The sequence below is a fragment of the Hemicordylus capensis genome, chromosome 4, assembly GCF_027244095.1.
Source record: "Hemicordylus capensis ecotype Gifberg chromosome 4, rHemCap1.1.pri, whole genome shotgun sequence".
In the NCBI taxonomy this organism is placed as follows: domain Eukaryota; kingdom Metazoa; phylum Chordata; class Lepidosauria; order Squamata; family Cordylidae; genus Hemicordylus; species Hemicordylus capensis.
The window spans coordinates 226637773-226657577 of NC_069660.1; the positions used below are offsets into that span (position 1 = coordinate 226637773).

A 19805-nucleotide genomic window follows, 5' to 3' on the forward strand; every position below is an offset into this window, starting at 1 on the left:
TGGAATAGATACCTAGCTGCGCTCCGTAAAGGAGTAAAGGCCAGACTTTGGCCAAAAAAAGTTTAAGGGCAGCCGGAACAAACTGTGCACCTTGCCTCCTATGAAAGGAGTTAATAGCTGCTGCTGCCCTCGAGGCATGTTGTATTATATATTCCTTGTGCGCATTCCTCCTAGTATTGGTCTGGAAGACTATACCCAAATACTTAAACTGTGATACCTGTTCAAGTCTATGTCCATTCAACATCCAACATTTAGGTGTTATGAATGTGCCATCCATAGAACGTCTTGCTAAAAGTTGTAAATTTGTAATTATCTGTAACAAGCGATAGATTTTTGGTTTATTTTTCTATGAAAACTACTGAGATAACTTTTTTTACCATCCTATACCGCTGCTGCCTGATGTAGGTGTTTCCCATAGTCTGGGAAACAAACTGGTGGGGATTCGAACCAGCAACCTCTTGCTCCCTAGGCAAGTTACTTCCTCACTGCGTCATTAGGTGGCTACTATGTAAAAAGTTCAGTATATATAATTTAACTAATAATAGACTTACATTAAAAATACATGTAAAAAGTATAAAATAATGTAGGTCTGAAAAAAAATGCCGGCTTTGAATAGTTTTGGTAAATAACATGGTTGAAATGAGAAAAATTGTTCAACGTAGTCTGACTGAAATTAACAGGTCAAGTTAGGCATTGTCTAACTAATTTCAATGGGACTACTAGGAGTAATTTTCTTCATGTCAGCTGAGCTCCTGAGTTTAGATGCCACTTCATTCATTGCCAAGCAAAAAGAACTGAAAGTTATAAAACTAAAACAATTGCTTTCATTTATATCGTAGCCTGATTATTCTGATAGCTGAAATGTCTGAGTAAGTTCAGGATGTGCAAAGCCTGTCACATTATAGAAACATGTCTCTTTAAACTAAATGTGAAATTCCAGTAATTGAAGTGATAAATCTAGTGTTTTTGCTGAGGTACTTTTGATGAGAACTACAGTAGTAAATTAGAAATTATTCTGTGCTGTTATATCATGGTAAAAGCCTTTCCATTATCTGTTGTCAGTCACTGGGGATGGGCAAATAACTCAGTTGTCAATCTAACTGTGAAACTTAAAGTTCTGGGAATAATCAATAAAAGGGGAAAAAACCCTGCTCTATTATCCTCATGTAATTCTTTCGACAACTCTAAGTTGTTTTTTCCCTTTTTACTTCTGCACATCTCATTTATTCACAGATATATTGGATATGTTGGAATATTTCATTTTTTATAGCTAGTTGTGTGTCACTGTGTTTTCACATGGTATACGGGAGCTACATTTCAATAAGAACAACTAGCTATAACTTGACTTGTAAATGCAATTTTACACATGATACAGACTTAATTAAATTAGCCATAACAACCACCTATGTTTTATTATTGATTTTTCAGTACTACTATTTATTGCTTAATATGTCTGCTTTAAAACTCCATGATTTTGGTGCTCTTTCAAATAGTCATGGAAATATCTGTAAGTCAGATCACTGCTAGCCCAAATAGTAACATAAATTCTGCATGCCATATAGCGGTTTGTAACATAATGTCTGGTACAAACCATCTGTAATCTAAATCAAAGACTATTTACCCCATCAATTTCAGTCCAAGTAAAATAACACAAAAGCCACCTTAAGTGGTGCAGTGGGGAAAATGCTTGACTAACAAGCAGAAGGCTGCCGAATCCCCACTGCTACTATATCAGGCAGCAACGAGACAGGAAGATGATGAAAGGCATCATCTCATACTGTGTGGGAAGAGGCAATGGTAAACCCCTCCTGCATTCTACCAAAGAAAACCACAGGGCTCAGTGGGTGCCAGGAATCGAAATCGACTTGATGGCACACTTTACCTTTACTTTAAAATAATGCAGTGTGGAATTTAAACATCATGGTTGGGAACAAGAATAAGATATAAAGACTGAGAGTTTGTGGTTGCCTAGGCCCATGTACACAATGAAATTCCAACTGTGGTAAGGCAACAGTATTGCTGGCATTTTGACAATGATGTTTGGCTGTGTAAACCTGAACAGGTTTTGGTTTGTGTGCTTGGTTTGCAGAGGTAATAACTATGCAGGAGTAAGAGATGATTCACCCAGTGCTGTAAGTGAGGGCATGGGTGGCCCATGTTCTCGCAGGCAGCCCTCCTGTGGCAGTGGCGGGGCTCTCTAGCCCAGTGGCCCCGGTGGCAACAATGGTGCAGGCAGCTTCCCTGCTTCCAGCGGCAGCGGAGGCATGCCTCTAGTGCCTGCGCTCCAGTTGGCTCTGACCCCAAGCAGCTGGAAAACAGCAGTTGGCTGCAGGGGCGCTGCTGCACCGAGGATGGGGGTGCACCACAGAGAACAGCACAGCAGCAGGCAGCTAGAGAGCTGGCCAGTGGGGGAGAGGAGTGAGGTGACAGGGCAAGGAAGCTCTGGAGGCAGGCCAGAGTGGGTTCTTCGGACTGTACTCAATGAGCAAACTATTACAGACTAAAACATGGCATCAGAGCAAAAAGAACCAAAACCAAGGCATATTGACTATAGACAGATAGATAGATCATTACATTTATTGTGACTCCAAAGACTTCTGATTATTTAGCTGTATTCTTGCAATGGTCATATTTGCGTACAAGTCAGCAGGAAAATCTGCCATGTAATGTCACATTATCAAAGACGTACAATCAGAAAAATACAGATATGGACATATGTAGATGCCTTATAGCAAATATAGACAGTACTGAGCTATATCATCGGTCCACTTAGCTCAGTATTGCCTATACTAACTGCCAGCAGCTCTTCAGAGTTTCAGACAGTTTTATCAGAGTTTGAATTATGAATTTACCAGTTCTGTCAGGTTTTGAACCTGGGACCTTCTGCATGTAAAGCACGTTACTGAGATGGGGCTCTCCTCGAGTATGTTTCTGTGGACAGGAGAGCATAATAGCTATTCCTGTGGTGGTGGGGAATAGAAGAAGTAACATTGGCAGGTCAGCAGGCCGTTTCAGGGGAAGGGTGGTCAGAAATTTAACAGCTGTTTCTCCTTCCGGCTGTCCTGTCAGCTCTTTGACCTCAGGGAGCTTTGCCAGCAACCTTGCTCCTCTGCAATGCCAGGTCGGTCCAAAATAAGCCAGAACTCATCCGAGATTTGATTATGGATGAAGGGGCTGACCTGGTATGTATTACTGAGACTTGGTTGGGGGAAGCTAGTGGTCCAGTTTGGTCCCAGCTTCTCCCTCCAGGATATTCTGTAGAGGAGCAGATGAGGGGATGTGGGTGGGGAGGTGGAGTGGCTGTGGTCTATAAGGATATTTCCCTTACCAGGGTCCCTGTTAGGGTATCGGACCATATTGAGTGTGTGTACTTGAGTTTGGGGACCAGGGATAGATTGGGACTTTTGTTGGTGTACCGATAGCGCCACTGCCCAACTGAGTCCCTTACTGAGCTCACGGCCTTGGTCGTGGGTCTTGCATTGGAGTCTCACAGACTTCTGGTGCTGGGGGACTTCAATGTTTGTTTTGGGACCAATCTGTCCGGGGCAGCTCAGGAGTTCATAGCGGCCATGACAACTATGGGCCTATCCCAAGTGGTCTCTGGACTAACGCACACTGCAGGTCAAACGCTTGATTTGGTCTTTTACTCTGATGAAGGTGGTGTTCTGTGGATGGGAACTCCTGTGATTTCCCCATTGTTATGGACGGACCACCATCTGGTTAAGGTTGGGATTACAACCACTTCCCACCTCCGCAGGGGTGAGGGGCCTATTAGAATGGTCCGCCCAAAGAGGTTATTGGATCCAGCAGGATTCCAAGAAGCCTTTGAAGGATTTAATGTTGGTTTTGCCGGTGATCCTGTTGATACCCTGGTTGAGAATTGGAACAACTTGCTCACCAGGACAGCAGACAAGATTGCTCCTAAGCATCACTTCCGACAAGCTTCAAAATTGGCCCCTTGGTATACGGAAGATCTACGGGGGCTGAAGCGGCAAGGTAGGCGACTGGAGCACAAGTGGAGAAAGACTTGACTCGAATCTGACAGATTACGATATAGAGCACACTTAAAGATCTATGCTTAGGCAATACGTGCGGCAAAGAAGCAATTCTTTTCTGCCCGTATTGCTTCTGCGAGTTCATGTCCGGCGGAGTTGTTCAGGGTTGTGAGGGGGCTAGTATCTGCCCCCACTCCCTTGAACCAGAATTTGGAAGCATCAGTCACCCACTGTGATGTGTTTAATGGATTTTTCACAGACAAAATCTCTCAGATTCGGGCCGACCTAGATGAAGACTCCACAATTAATTTGATGTCTGAACTGGAGGTGTCCAACTATTCCTCTAATGCAATTTGACTAGATCAATTTCAGTTTGTGACTCCTGAGGATTTGGACAAGCTGCTTGGATCGGTAAGGCCTACCACTTGTTCTCTTGACCCTTGTCCAACATGGCTTATTTTCTCTAGCGGGGAGGCTGTTGTAGGCGGCCTGGTAGAAATCATAAATGCTTCTCTGAGGGAGGGCAGGATGCCTCCTTGCCTCAAGGAGGCAATTATTAGACCTCTTCTAAAGAAGCCTGCATTAGATTCCTCAGAGTTGAGCAATTATAGGACTGTCTCTAACCTCCCATGGCTGGGCAAGGTAATTGAGAGGGTGGTGGCCTCTCAGCTCCAGACGCTCTTGGAGGAAACTGATTATCTAGACCCATTTCAAACTGGCTTTCGGCTGGGCTATGGGGTGGAGACTGCCTTGGTCGGCCTGATGGATGCTCTCCAATTGGGAATTGACAGAGGAAGTGTGACTCTGTTGGTCCTTTTGGATCTCTCGGCAGCTTTCGATACTATCGACCATAGTATCCTTCTGGAACCTTTGAGGTTGTTGGGGGTGGGAGGCACTGTGGGAGGCACTGTTACGCTCTACCTCTCGGATAGATTCCAGATGGTGTCGATTGGAGATTGTTGCACTTCAAAATCTGAGCTTAAGTATGGTGTCTCTCAAGGCTCCATAATCTCTCCAATGCTTTTTAACATCTACATGAAACTGCTGGGAGAGATCATCAGGGGATTTGGAGCTGGGTGTTATCAGTATGCTGATGACTCCCAGATCTACTTCTCCATGTCAACTTCTTTAGGTGAAGGCATATCCTCCCTAAATGCCTGCCTGGAAGCAGTAATGGGCTGGATGAGGGAGAATAAACTGAAGCTGAATCCAGATAAGACGGAGGTACTTATTGTGCAGGGTCAGAACTCCAGAGACGATTTTGATCTACCTGTTCTGGATGGGGTCACACTTCCCCAAAAGGAACAGGTTCGCAGTCTGGGAGTACTCCTGGATCCACACCTCTCCTTGGTTTCTTAAGTTGAGACAGTGGCCAGGGGTGCTTTCTATCAGCTCCGGCTGATATGCCAGCTTCATCCATTTCTCGAGATCAATGACCTCAAAACAGTGGTACATTTGTTGGTGACCTCCAGACTTGACTTCTGTAATGTGCTCTTCGTGGGGCTGCCTTTGTATGTAGTCTGGAAACTTCAGTTGGTTCAGAATGCGACAGCCAGGCTGGTCTCTGGGTCATCTCGGAGAGACCATATTACTCCTTTGCTGATGGAGTTACACTGGCTGCTGATAGGTTTCCGGGCAAAATACAAAGTGCTAGTTATAACTTATAAAGCCCTAAATGGCTTAGGTCCTGGGTATTTAAGAGAGCATCTTCTGCGCTACGAACCCCACCTCCCATTGAGGTCATCTGAGGAGGTCCGTCTCCAGTTACTGCCAACTTGTTTGGTGGTCACACAGAGACGGGCCTTCTCAGCTGCTGCCCTGAGATTGTGGAATGCACTCCCTGCTGAGTTACGATCGTCCCCATTTCTGGCTATTTTTAAAAAACATTTGAAAACCTTTTTTTTTTACCCAAGCCTTCTCAGGTTTTTAATTAACAATACTGTTTGTTAATTTCATGGTTTTTAAATTATTGTATTGTTTTAACTTTTATATATGTGTTATATGTTGCATTGTTTTAATTTTTATATATGTTTTAATTGTTAGCCGCCCAGAGACGTATGTTTGGGCAGGATATAAATTTAATAAAATAAAAAAATAAATAATCCAAAACCATATGCATTTGTGGCTAACTTCTTCTAAGGGAATATGCTAGTGAGAAAAGATAAGGTGTGCCATACATAACCTGATGTTTGGCAAATTTGCTTTTCTGCACTTGCTTGTCAAGTTCCCTAAAGCAGATAATGGAGAGCCTTGTCTTGTGGGAGAATAATAAGGAAGCCAGGGAGCAAACAGGAAGTGGCATCAGCTGGGGAGAAAGTATTTAAGGGCTAGAAAAAGGAAAGACAGGAGCTTTTCATCTCTTTTGAAATGCAAGCCCCAAATTCTGTACTCTGCTGCTGAGTCATGCCGTGATCCTCCCTTGTAGATTTTTGCCTTATTTCAATTAGCTCATGTTCTTGCAGGTAGAGATAAAATGTGGAACTTTTTGTGGTGCCATGGGATTGGAAAATACATTAAATATAAGCTATACAACCATTAGTAAATTAATATGGAATTATAAAGAGTTTCACTGTGAAACATGACACCTGATGTCGGGGTGGAAGGAAAGCAAATTCCTGCAAACATTACCAAAATCTCCATAAAAATATATTTAAAATTGCTCTCATCACTGAATCTGTTTTTCTTTCTAAGTCATGTGTTAAAGATGCTTCACTACATACACCAGCAGTTTTGCTTCATAGGTGAACTGTGAATGCCTCCACTTCTATGTTAAATAAATACTTGGAACTTGGAACAATTGAGATTAAAAAAAAATTAAACCAAAGTATTGTAATTATACAAGTGTATTCTTGTATAATGCATTGTTCTATGCATTATGTTCTAATTACATCAGCAGTAGTCAAAAACATAAATAAAATGTCTATTGAGCTTCCCCCACACCCGCTTTTTGAATGTTTAATATAACATCACTTGAAATTATGGCTGCAATCTAGTAGCCAGTTATACATGCTTGACTGTTATATGTAACAGTCTTACGTGTTAAGTGGCTGATGAAAAGAACTTGCTTTGTTCTAATGCCAATCCCTATTGTTCAAGAAGTAAGACATATACCCCATCTTATATGGAAATACTGTAAGTCATTCACTGCTCAAACTATCTACCTATTCATTGAGTACATGAGCCAGCTGGGGTGGTCGGTACCTTCTGGGGGACCAAATGCACATTTTTTTGAGGTCTGCACACAGTGGCGCACCTAGGTAATTTTGGCGCCCAGACCTGAAGGGCTTCAGAGCTGAGCCCCCCCCCCCAATTTAAGTGGCAGTGCCCCAAGGTCTGGGCACCTCTGTCTGCACCCCCAGAGATGGAAAATAGGTGGTAGCATGGCAATACTTTCAGCTTTCAATGTGTTCTGCTTTTGTTGTCTTGACGATCGGACCTGCAGTTGCCAAATTTGCAATGGTGTTTTAAAAAGCTTTAAAAAATTTAAAACACAAAAACTACTATAACAGTATATTAATGTTGTCAGAGGGATGGAAATGAAAATTGGCAGGAAGGGCCTCCAAAGATTACTCCACGGAGAGAGTGCAACAATTTGTTTACTTACCCTAACCTTTTCCTCTGTGAAAAAATGATTGCAATTTTATCCTAATGGTTTAGAGGTAGGGATAAAGAAATGGAGGAAATACACAGAAAGCTGTAAGTGCAACCATGCTATCACCATTTTCCCATTTCTAGGGAGGTAGATACCACAAATCACTGTGAACATTCATCCCTGACATAGTACTGATGGCCAACATTGTGGGTCTGGCTCATGGACTTAATGCAGTTAAATAGTGATGGACAGTTTAACTGGATTATAGGTATATGCGTCATATTGTTTTCAAATGTACAGTGTTTCCCCAATATACTACCTACTATTGTGTAATGTGGAGGCTTTCGATACTATCCACCACAGTATCCTTCTGGAGCGTCTGAGGAGGTTGGGAGTTGGAGGCACTGCTTTGCGGTGGTTCCGCTCCTACCTCTCGGACAGGTTCCAGATGATGTCCCTTGGAGACTGCTCTTCTTCAAAGTCTGAACTTTTGTATGGTATGCCTCAGGGCTCCATATTGTCTCCGATGTTGTTTAACATCTACATGAAACTGCTGGGAGAGATCATCAGGAGATTTGGTGCATGGTGCTATCAGTATGCTGATGACACCCAAATCTACTTCTCCATGTCAGCATCATCGGGAGAGGGCAAAACCTCCCTAAATGCCTGCCTGGACTCGGTGATGGGCTGGATGAGGGATAACAAACTGAGACGGAATCCAGATAAGATGGAGGTACTCATTGTGCGGGGTCGGTACTCGAGAAACGATTTGGATTTGCCTGTTCTGGATGGGGTCACACTTCCCCAGAAGGAACAGGTACACAGTCTAGGGGTGCTTCTGGATCCAAGCCTCTCCCTGGTCTCCCAGGTTGAGGCAGTGGCCAGAAGTGCCTTCTATCAGCTTCGGCTGATACGCCAGCTGCGTCCGTTTCTTGAGGTAAACGACCTCAAAACAGTGGTACATCTGCTGGTAACCTCCAGACTGGATTACTGCAATGTGCTCTATGTGGGGTTGCCCTTGTATGCAGTCCGGAAACTACAGTTGGTCCAGAATGCAGCAGCCAGGTTAGTCTCTGGGTCATCTTGGAGAGATCATATAACTCCTGTATTGAAGGAGCTACACTGGCTCCAGGCAAAATACAAGGTGTTGGTTATAACCTATAATGCCCTAAACAGCTTGGGCCTTGGGTATTTAAGAGAACGTCTTCTTCATCATGAACCCCACCACCAACTGAGATCAGCTGGAGAGGTCTGTCTGCATTTGCCACCAGCTTGTCTGGTGGCCACTAAGGTACGGGCCTTCTCTGCTGCTGCCCCAAGGTTTTGGAATGTGCTCCCTAGTGAAATAAGAGCCTCCCCATCTCTGACAGCTTTTAAAAAGTCTTTAAAGAAGCATCTGTTCACCCAGGCTTTTAATTAATATTGTTTTAATGGTTTTAATGTTGTTTTAAAATATTCTTCTAAAAATTTTAAATTGTTGCAATGTTTTAAACTTTTCATTTTTGTTTTAACTAATGTTTTACTTTCTGTTTTTATTTTGTTGTAAACCGCCCAGAGACATAAGTTTTAGGTGGTATAAAATATGTTAATAAATAAATAAATAAAAATAAATATTGTAAATGTCCAGGCAGAAATCCAACGGGTGTAATCAGCTTTACCTATCCCTCTTTCAGTGAACTTCTTCCCTTCCATCAGACTGAGAGCAACACAAGACCTTTTTTGAACCTGAGTTTGAATAAAGTTGGGAGAATTGCCAGGTTGCAAAATACATTTCGTTGTATTTCCTTGTTTGCCAATGTAGAAGATGATGTTACTTGGTTGCCTCAGCACATGGTGACACATGCCTTCTCCCAAAATAGCAAAATTAATTGTTTTCAGGGTATGCCTGAATAGGTTTGTGAACCATGCTGTCCCCCTTATTTGGCTTAAATATAATTGGGATATTTGCCACTGCCACTGCCCTTGCTACTCAGTGGTTCTTTTTGTCCCTCCACTTTGAGTCAGAGATGCCACCCCAATCTCGTTTACCCTTGCATGTAATTCAAAGATATAGCATTACTGTACCCAGTGTTATGTAGTTCCACAGATCAACTGGCAAAACAATTATTATGACTATAATTGAATCTCTTCCATTTGTGTACATGCTATTAATAGGTTCAAAATAAATTCCATTTAAATGCTTGGGAGGAACTGCAATACCTCCAATTATAGATACTGCTTTTGGCAGAATAGTGAGCAATTGGTGCCAAATGGACAACGTTCTAAGGCTGAAAATGTCTCTAGAATCCAGGGCAGGTTATTTGAGGACCACAGCTAAATGCTATCAGAAGGCAGATTTACTGCATGCTATTAGCACTCCATTCATGGTATGCCAAGGATGTCACAAATGTACCATGCAGAAAACTGCCAGGTTAATCTGTAGAAAGTGAATGTGGATGGAGTGTCGATTGCTGAATTTATATCTGGGTATTTAATATACGGGTGGCATTTTGGAGAAGTACTGTGCCATGTAGAGATGCATCACACAGAAATTCATCAAATGCATAACTTGAAAGTGACATCCTGTTGAATTTCTGCCAGGACATACCTCTCGCCAGCCCAGAGCTGAGCTGAAGGACCAAGGCAAATAAGGCTACATGAATTATAATTTGTAAAGCCAGCGTAATATACGAGACTGTACAAAGTCTTTAAGGATCTGAAACTGTATAACTTCTTTTACATCAGTTTGATGTAAGAGCAGAACCCTGAGATCTACACGTGCAGCTGTATTACAATTGAATCACATACAATTTACATGGATATGATAGTATGAGATGCACTGATCTTTTTTTTAAAGCCGGTTCACTTTGCTGTCTGATCATTAACTATATCATCCAAATTCTATATCCTATAATATTAATCAAGTCTTTGGCAGATGACAAGGAAAAAACACTCTTAGGAGACCACCTCAAACTCCATGCAATGTGCAGCAGCTGTGATCATTTAGTTTGCTTGCAGGCTCCTAGGTTTCAATCCATTTTGTGCTTTGAGATGCACTGATATATACCTTGACAGACCCTTGAAGCACCAGAAAAATGAAATGAGGGAGCCTGAAGATATTAGGGAAATAAAATCTTAAAATACTGCAGTACATGTTGTTGAAATTAATGTGAATATCAATTACAAAACATCATGTCCAACTATTATATGTCAATTGAGATTGAGGTAGTATTAATGCAGAACACTTATGTGGAACTTCACAATATCTATGAATTGCCTCATGGGATATGTATTTAAAATGTTGCTCAAATAATCCTGCATGGGAAAAAGCAAGCTTTAAATAGTAATGGTTGTGCAGGGGGGGATGTTCAATTTTAAGAGCTTTTCTGTTTATTTACGGATACACTTACTTTGGGCAGGAATAAAAAAAAACCCCTAAAGTACATGTTAATTTCATTTTAAAAAGCCTTTCCCCCAACACCCAGTTAAAAGAAGGTCAAAAAATGGTTGAAATTATGTTACTTTCCCTCATTCTGCAAAGAAATTCCAAATTAACTAGTCTTAACAGAAAGAGTATAAAAACATTTTTAACTGGAAAAAAGTTTCAAAAACTATGGTTTAAATCAAAAGAATATGTTAATAGCTAAATTATAAACTTCTTTCTACAAGTGAGATTTGTAATGGACAGAAAAGATTTTTAGCTGCAGCAGATACAACAGGAATATCTCTAATGAATGTGCTTATTGAGAACCCTCAAACAATTTGTTTGTACCTACATAATCTTAAACCTAGGAAAAAAAGAGAACATTTATCTAATGGTAACTTGTCTGATTGCCAGTCAAAATAATCTAGGTGGCCCAACTCAAAGTCTAATCCATGGGCCACATCACGTAAGTAATAGTTTGAAATGGAAGTCTGAAATCTGTCATAGGAAAAATAAAAGAGAAAAATGAATATAAATAACAAAACTATTTGTATTAAAAAATGGGGGAAAATGAAACTGTTCCAGGGTCATTTATGCAATTTATAAGTAAAGGTAAGGTAAAGTGTGCTGTCAAGTCAATTTCGACTCCTGGCGGCTAAAGAGCCCTGTGGTTTTCTTTGGTAGGATACAGGAGGGGTTTATCATTGCCTCCTCTTGCGTAGTATGAGATGATGCCTTTCAGCATCTTCCTATATTGCTGCTGCCAGATTTAGTACCAGCGGGGATTTGAACCGGCAACCTTCTGCTTGTTAGTCCATCATTTCCCCGCTGCGCCATTTAAGGTGACGATAAGTACCATCTATTGAAAGCAGGATTGGCTCCAATGTGATAAAGGATGCTTTCTGTGTCCCTGACAAAGGGTCAACTCCCTTTCCAAAATAGCAGTGCATTCTCCCTCTGAACAGAACATCCAAGAGTGTTAGAGGCAGCACGAGAGAATTCTCGGTTTGCACCTACCGCCACTTCGAGGTTACTGAGGCCGCTTGCCAAGGGTCTCCAAAGTGCTGGAGTTTACACTTAGAGAAAGATCCCCATTTGCTCATGAAACTATTTGTTCCACAGTTCTCTTGACTGCAGGCAAAAGCACTATAACAAAGTACAACAAATAAAGAGCTGAACCCAAACAAAGAAGAAAGGCAGGATAAAGGTCAGTGAGTTGACTAAGTTAACTGGTTAGCCAAACATCTGCTAAGAAAATTGACCTGAGAGAGAAGATGAATTATAAAGTTCATGGTCATATTTCAGAAGCAGGTGGCTTAACAAGTCAAAGTGAGAAAATAGTACGAATTATGCTGTTGGTATTCAAGAAATATTAAACAATGATAGTAGTGGGAAGAGGAGAAGAAAAAGCCAAAAGTGAATCTTATAGCACTAAAGAGTGCATAATAGGAAAGTGAACTTTAATATATTTACTTAATTTATTACTAGCTTAAGCCATGTACTTGATTGCTCCCCTCACTCCCTGCCACAGCCCCCCTCACCTCAGAGATTACTCCACCCTCACCTGTCACACTCCTGCTCCTCCTCCTCCATCTCGTTGCTTCCACACACCCCCACCTCTCTTGGTCACTCCTTCATCCCTTTATTCCATCCCCCTCATCCCTCTTGGTTGCGGCTGCAGCGTTGCTGGTGCCTACTGGCCAAGTTTCACCCTTCTCTCCCCAGAGACCTCCCCATCCTCACCCAGCTTCTCACCCACAGGAGCAGGAGCAGGAGCAGGAGCAGGAGCAGAGGCAGAGGCAGAAGCAGAAGCAGCAGCAGTTGACTGGGCCCTTCCTCGCTGCCACCACTACTAGGGATGTGCACGAACCAGTCCAGAGGCCATGTTAGAGGCCTCCGAACCAGTTCGGAATTGGGCCGCTCTGGCGGTCCGGCGGGTGTCTAGCTTTAAGGGCAAGGCGGTAGTACTTACCCCTCCCGCCGCTTTTCCCCCTCCGGCGCTCTACTCCAAAGTTTTAGGGGTGGCAGCGTTCCTCCCTGCCACCCCTGGCCCCGTCGTGGCCCAGAAAAAAGGGGAAGTTGCCGCCACGGACGCGCCTGTTGTGGCATGCGCATGCAACGTGTGATGTGTGTGGCGCGCGAATGCCGCAATGGGCACATGTGTGGTGGCAACTTCCCCTTTTTCTGGGCAACGGCGGGGCTGCAGGGAGGAACGTTGCCACCCCTAAAACTTTGCTTCTGAGTGGAGCACCGGAGGGGGAGTGGGAGCAGTGGGAGCAAAAAGCAGTGGGAGGGATAAGTACTACCCCCCACCCTTAAAGCTAGACACCGCCCAGTGCAAGACTGTGCCTCCGTGGTTCCGTGCCCATCCCTAACCACTGCCATGGCTGCTCGTTCCCCTCAGGCTGCTGACAGGCCTGGGCTCATCCCTTGCCTGCCTCCCTCCCTCCACCAACGGCTCTGGTAGCCCCAAACAGCAGCAGTGGTGGACTGGGCCCTTCCTTGCTGCCCACAGGTGCCACCATGGTTGCTCATTCCCCTCAGGCCCTTCCTTCTTTATCTCTTCCCCTCCCTTCTTTCTCTCTCTTTCTCTCTCCTCCACTCACTCTTCCCCTCTGTCTTTCTTCACCTCCCTTCTCTCTCTCTCCCCCCCTTCCTGAGTTAACAGATCTTGTTCATCTTATTCTTCATCTAATTCGCACAACGGCAGCCTCCTTCTCCTGAAGGGGCTCTTTCCTCCCTCATAACCTCTCTCTTCACAGACCCCTGCCCACTATCCTTTTATATAGAGAGACAGATTCCTCTCCTCTACAATCAAGAACATCTTCCGACCAGTAACAGTTGCACTCCAACTGACCTTAACCATCACAGGCTCCTCCCCCTATTTGCATATGGAATCTCCACTGCCCAATCACCATGGTGCCATAGGCTCCTCCTCCCTGTCCGCATATGGAATCTCCACTGCCCAATCACCATGCTGCTTATGGTCACTAATTCTTGTGAGACCTGCCATGCATAGGATTAACCACGGGTACACCTTAGAGAATTAATATAGAATAGATAGATACGATATTTGTACACCACTCCAAACTTATTTCTCTGGGTGGTTCACAAAAGTATTTTTTAAAAAATCAGGAATTAAAACATTATAACCGTTTAAACCACAATCCTAGTTAAAAGCTTGAGTGAATAAATGTGTCTTTAAAGACTTTCTGAAAACTGTCAAAGACGTGGAGGCTCTTATTTCAGCAGGGAACGCATTCCAGAGTCTTTGGGCAGCAAGAGAGAAGGTCCGTTGCTCAGATGAGCTGGTGGCAACCACAGATGGACCTTTCCAGACTATTTCAATGGGTGGTGGGGCTCATAGTGAAGAAGACGTTCTCTTAAATACCCAGGGCCTAAGCTACTTAGGGCTTTATAGGATATGACAAGCACCTATATAAAAGTTCACCATCTGAAGAACAATAGTCGCCAAGCGTCACCATTTGGAATCTGCTTGAGAGGTCGGAGCAGAACCACTGCAAAGCAGTGTCTCCCACTCCCAAACCCCTCAGACACTCAAGAAGGATACTATGGTTAGTATTGAAAGCTGCTGAGAGGTCCAAAAGGACCAACAGAGTCACACTCTCTCTGTCAATTTCCCATTGGAGATCCTCTGTCAGGCCAACCAAGGCAGTCTCCATCCCATAGCCCACCTGAAAAACAGTCTGAAATGGGTCTATTCATTCTTACACTTCAAGGAAGCCTATAATAAAATATTTAAGGGGTTAATTTTAAACAACATATTTTTATTTGTAAACTTCAAGTTTTTGAGTTGACAGAGAATGCATATAAACCCAAATCCAATTAGTGAAAAACATATAAGCCAAGTTTCAAAACAGATATAAGTGTGATCAAATCAAGCTTATTCAGAAATCAAACAAGGAACAATAACTCCAAGTAAAATGGCAGGGCCTTTTGTCTTAAAGACCAGTAACACAACAGAAACAAAATATAATAATAAAAAAATGAAAATTCAGGTACAAGAATTATGTATTTCATACTGAATAATTATTTCCTTACTGCCCGTAAATCCTCTCTGGTAAGCTGTGCATCTAAAACTCATCGAACTGCCAAGGGGTAAACGCAGCTCCATCCATCACACAGCCACTTGACAAATACATTCCATAATAGAAGTTTATTTTTATGGGAGGCTGAATCAAGGACTTTCCCATGCATACAAAAACTTGTCAAAATTATTTATGAGTCTTGCTGAGACACACAATATGTCATATCAAACTCCTATTTTCCTTCCAAGCACAGACTGTCAATATCTCTGCTACTATCAATAATGTGGAACACTGCAGATATAGGCCCTCAGCATTTTGAGGTCATTTGCCCATCCTAGCCTGCTGCCAGGAGTGTGCTCTCTCTCTTTTTCTCTCTCTCTAACTGCAATGCAGTGGAGGAAAGGTACATTTGCAATTATGGTGAGGTGGTGCTAAGGTAAGCACCAGGGATTGTACTCAAAGGCTTAGCCAACCCAGAATTCAGAAAAAGGGAAAATATATTTGACAAATTATAGTTCTCTATAGCCAGAATTCTCAAATGATGAGATGGGATAAAAGCCAAAGCTTTTATCTACATTAAACTGCCTTAAAGCTTTTCACAGTTGTCTGGGGATAAACAAACTATTGAGGATAATGTCTCTGGTCCTTCTGGACCAACTGAAAAGAGATGACAAGTTAAAATATCCTGTTCTACAATGTTTATAGATAATGTTCTGACTGTGGAGTTAGTAGGACAGCATTACTGTATGTCTTATATTCTACCTCTTCATTCACATGAAGCAGTTGCACATTTTAGAGGTAATGCTAAATACACAACATATATTACCTACTCTCTGAGAAAGACTGGAAGAATGACCTTGTAAGGAACATGTCATAGATGATTTACCTGCACAGAAATGGCTATGGGACTCTACAGAGATGCTTCTCTAACAAAGTCTCATGACACCTAACAAAAAGGGTGGGGGGCAGTGAGTGAACTTTAAGACACTATGGCCCTATTGAAGTTATGAGGGCTATATTGGCTTAAATACTGCCACTTCAGTTTAACTGTGACTACTAGGAAATCAGACCATTCACACATACGTAAACACATTTTATATCTGGAAATCGTTTACTCTGGCATGTTTCTGGAGTTGTTACAGTATCACCAGTGCAGAACAAAAACTAATAATTGCAGCATCAGTTGCTCTATCAGACTCCCCTTCTCCATGTCCATCTGGCCTATTGCTATTCCCATATGGTATATGTTAATTTGGCTCTACTCTACATTTTAATAGGAACCAGCCCCATCTCTATTGGCCATGTCAAGAGAGTAATGTGTTTTGAAGGTGTGGATGTGATGTGGCTCAGTGGGATTGGTGTTCCATGGGATACAAATACAGCACAACTAGAAAAACAAAAGTGGCATGGTGAGCAGGGAAAAGAAGTGCTTTCCAACCTTTCTTTCCTAGTAGTAACTCTGGGTTGTTGTTGTTTTGGAGATTTTGTGCCATGGGAAAGAATGAGTGAGTGAGTGAGAGTGAGAGTGAGAAAGAGAGAGAGAATTTAGATGGCTGGATGTTTATTCTCCAGGAATGTGTGTTCATGCCTCAGAGAGAGAGGGAGAGAATAGGTCTTCAGCACAAGAGTTGCCAACTTTATAATCTGCATTTTAGCTATGCCCTTAGGAACAACTTTACAGATGATAATATTCACCTCTAAGCTGTGAAAAGCATCACAGAAACTGATTTGTACCGATCAAGCTGCAGCAGTCCAGTTCCCCCCTCACCCATTTAATGAGCAGCCCTAACACAGAGAAGCAAAAGCAAGCACATATACCATTAATTGATGTCTGCTGATCAATTTAAAATTGTCAATGTGGCCACCAAGATAAAAAGGTTCTTCTTTATATTATTTATCATTTCCACAATACTTTTTCAAGTACAAAGTGTCAGGGTCAGCTATCAGGGGATGGGGTCATAGCTCAGTGCTAGAGCATCTGCTTTGTATGCAGAAGGTCCCAGGTTCAATCCCTGGTATCTCCAAGTAGGGCTGGGAAAGACTCCTGCCTGCAACCTTGGAGAGCCGCTGACAGTCAGTGTAGACTGTACGTAGATACATGGACTAATTATCTGATTCACCATAAGGCAGCGTTTTGTGTTCTAACAGGAGGAAGAATGAATACCATCTCAGGTAGTAACTGGAGACCAAGAAATGGTTAGTCATTCCGTTAAAAAAACGAAAAAAGTTTTCATTTCAGGAACTGCCATTTGGATTTTCGGCTAAGATGCCAAGATGTCTTGGACTGGCTCTTCCATTTTTATACTACAGTTTAAAAAGAAGAAGAAGAAGCATGTAGTATAGCTACTATCTCAGATAGGTCTTTAATTTGATATGTTAGTTTTCCATAAGCAGAGTTTTTGATGTGAGGCAGCATTTAAAAATGCAACTCTGTCCCATCTGTACTCTGAATTAGTAACTCTGTTCCATCTCAAGTAGCTGAGCCACATGACTTTTTGAACATCTGGTCAAAGAGACACTTGTCCAAAGTCATCTAAGAAGCTGAATGGCTGGGGTATATGTGAATCACAAATTTCCATTTGTAACCCTGTATCCATTGTAGACCACTTTAGTTATAAGAGTTTAACAAGAAGATTTAGCTAGAGATGCTTTTTTTTCATTTTCAGGTGTTATACTTTACCATTTCCAAATCCTTAGGCAAACATTCTTCCTTGCCCTCCTGTCATACTAACTTTATCACCAAAGGACAGGAGGTAATTGGAGATCTCTCTAATTGTTAAACTCTTGCAAGGGCTGAGCCTGATCATTCACTGAATTGTTGAGCTGATGGGATTCGTGTAGCTGGTTATAAATTGATAATCTAAATTAATTCATTCAAGCAGAAATCGATTTTGTAACTCCTTGAGAGCTTGTAATAATGCTTACCTCCTACCGCTAGCTGCATTCTCTGTTTCATAAAGCTGGTCGGAAACAGCTGGATTCAGGTGACCTGCTAGCTCATTAAATCTGCTACATGTTCCTTTTGGTAAATGATATTAAGCTGAAATGTCCTTGCGTTGATTTTTTTCTTTTAATTTTATGACAGAAATAACCTAATTTGTAACACAAAATAACAATTTCCTTGGATTACTTCTGCCTTGTTAAAATATTTTATGCATTTTTCATTTACACAAAGGTAATGGAAAAACACTTAAACTATCTGTTATTTAAACCACAAGAGATATGTTACTGGAAGTCTGAAAGCTGCAGAAATGATTGCCTTTTCATAGTCTTTGCTTTATATCTGTAATAAAAGGCAAACAATTCAATTCAGTGGTTAGTAAATAAAGTACGATGTTTATTTTATTTTATTTGTTCTGCACTGGAAAAACTAAAATCCAATTGGTTTTCAAATTCATTAAGAAAGAGGCCTCATTATTTTTCTTTTCATCTAATATAAAATGCAAGCTTCCATTTTAAATCTTAAAATCCTTAATCTAGAAGTAGATAAAATGTAATTCTGAATCTCAGATAAGATAGAATCATTTCCCTTCACTGTCCTCTCCATTACTACTGAAAAGCTGCGAATAAAGATGGTGATAGGAATGCAGAGTTTCTAACTTTGGATACAAATATCTTTTTCCAGACTGCCTGAATACATTCTTTTCTTTTGTTTGGTTAACTATACTATAAAATAATTAGGGCACTCCAGGAAAAGCTAGTACTCTTAGCAATAAAACCATCATGGGAAAAATCCAAATGAAACCCAATGAAGCTGATTAATTAACAAACTAATCAGATTTTTTAAAATCAAAATCCACAAAAGTAGAAAGGGTGGCAGTGAATAGGCAAAACAGCATGAGGATCTTTAATGAAAACCATACACTACACCCTTAACACTGACAAACAGTAGCAATACAAAACATCTGCAGTGCCCTTGACAGTGCTAGCCTACCTTTCCCAGTAGAGTTCACCATATAGCTAGCATTCACACAGATTGATAAGATGGCTAAAGCACCAAAGAAATTAGCAGAAGAAATGTTTAAGACTGCTTAGCTATTAAGATAATAGTAGCTAAAATCAGAATTATTAGCTTATTAAAATTAAAGATCCATATAAAGATAAACCACCCTTTTAATTATCAGAAAGAAGAAACCAGCATTGATTTCTAGCTTCTGGTAATAAAGTAGCACAGTTAAAAATATAGCATACAAAATGTTCCTTTTCTCAGAGATGCAGCAAACTTATTTGGAATCATTTCTTATTTGGAATCATAAGTACTTGCCCAGGAGTCAAATGTATCTGCCTTGAGATTATAAGACAAAGTTAAAAGGAATGTTGTTCTGCTTTAGTTTCAAAAGAAAGAAATTGAGACGATTTACATCTTAATTCTTATGTATCTATATATACAAGCTAGTTTACACCCTTTCATGCCAGTTTCCCAACATTCAGTTACACCTCAGCATGGCCAAGAAACAGAATGCAGAAACACAGCTAAAAACGGAATTGGCATGGTTCTCGTGGTTTTCATTGAGTTCAATGGGACACAGTTAAGAAGGGGCAAAACCTGCTTCTTACTTCACACACTGGGATCACAAGGTAGACACTCCATCAATTTTAATGATGGCCATTAACTTAATGGCCATTAATTAAAAAAATTAATTACATAAAAAATATCTGGAGAATAATTGTGACAGCTATCAAAACATTAATGTATGTCTCATATGAATATTGAACTAGATACACACCTTTGCAGCAACATTTATTGGGTTAACTTTCATTGCAAT

The 19805-nt window shown here is 41.5% G+C and overlaps 1 protein-coding gene and 1 non-coding gene across 4 annotated transcripts in view; one reads left to right on the forward strand and one right to left on the reverse strand.

Moving 5' to 3' along the window:
- Positions 1-19805, reverse strand: part of ZNF407 (zinc finger protein 407) — a 684045-nt gene that overhangs the window by 183657 nt on the left and 480583 nt on the right. The window lies entirely within an intron of this gene.
- On the forward strand, positions 16992-17063 carry TRNAT-UGU (transfer RNA threonine (anticodon UGU)). The gene has a single exon. It is a non-coding gene; the product is annotated as a tRNA-Thr (tRNA).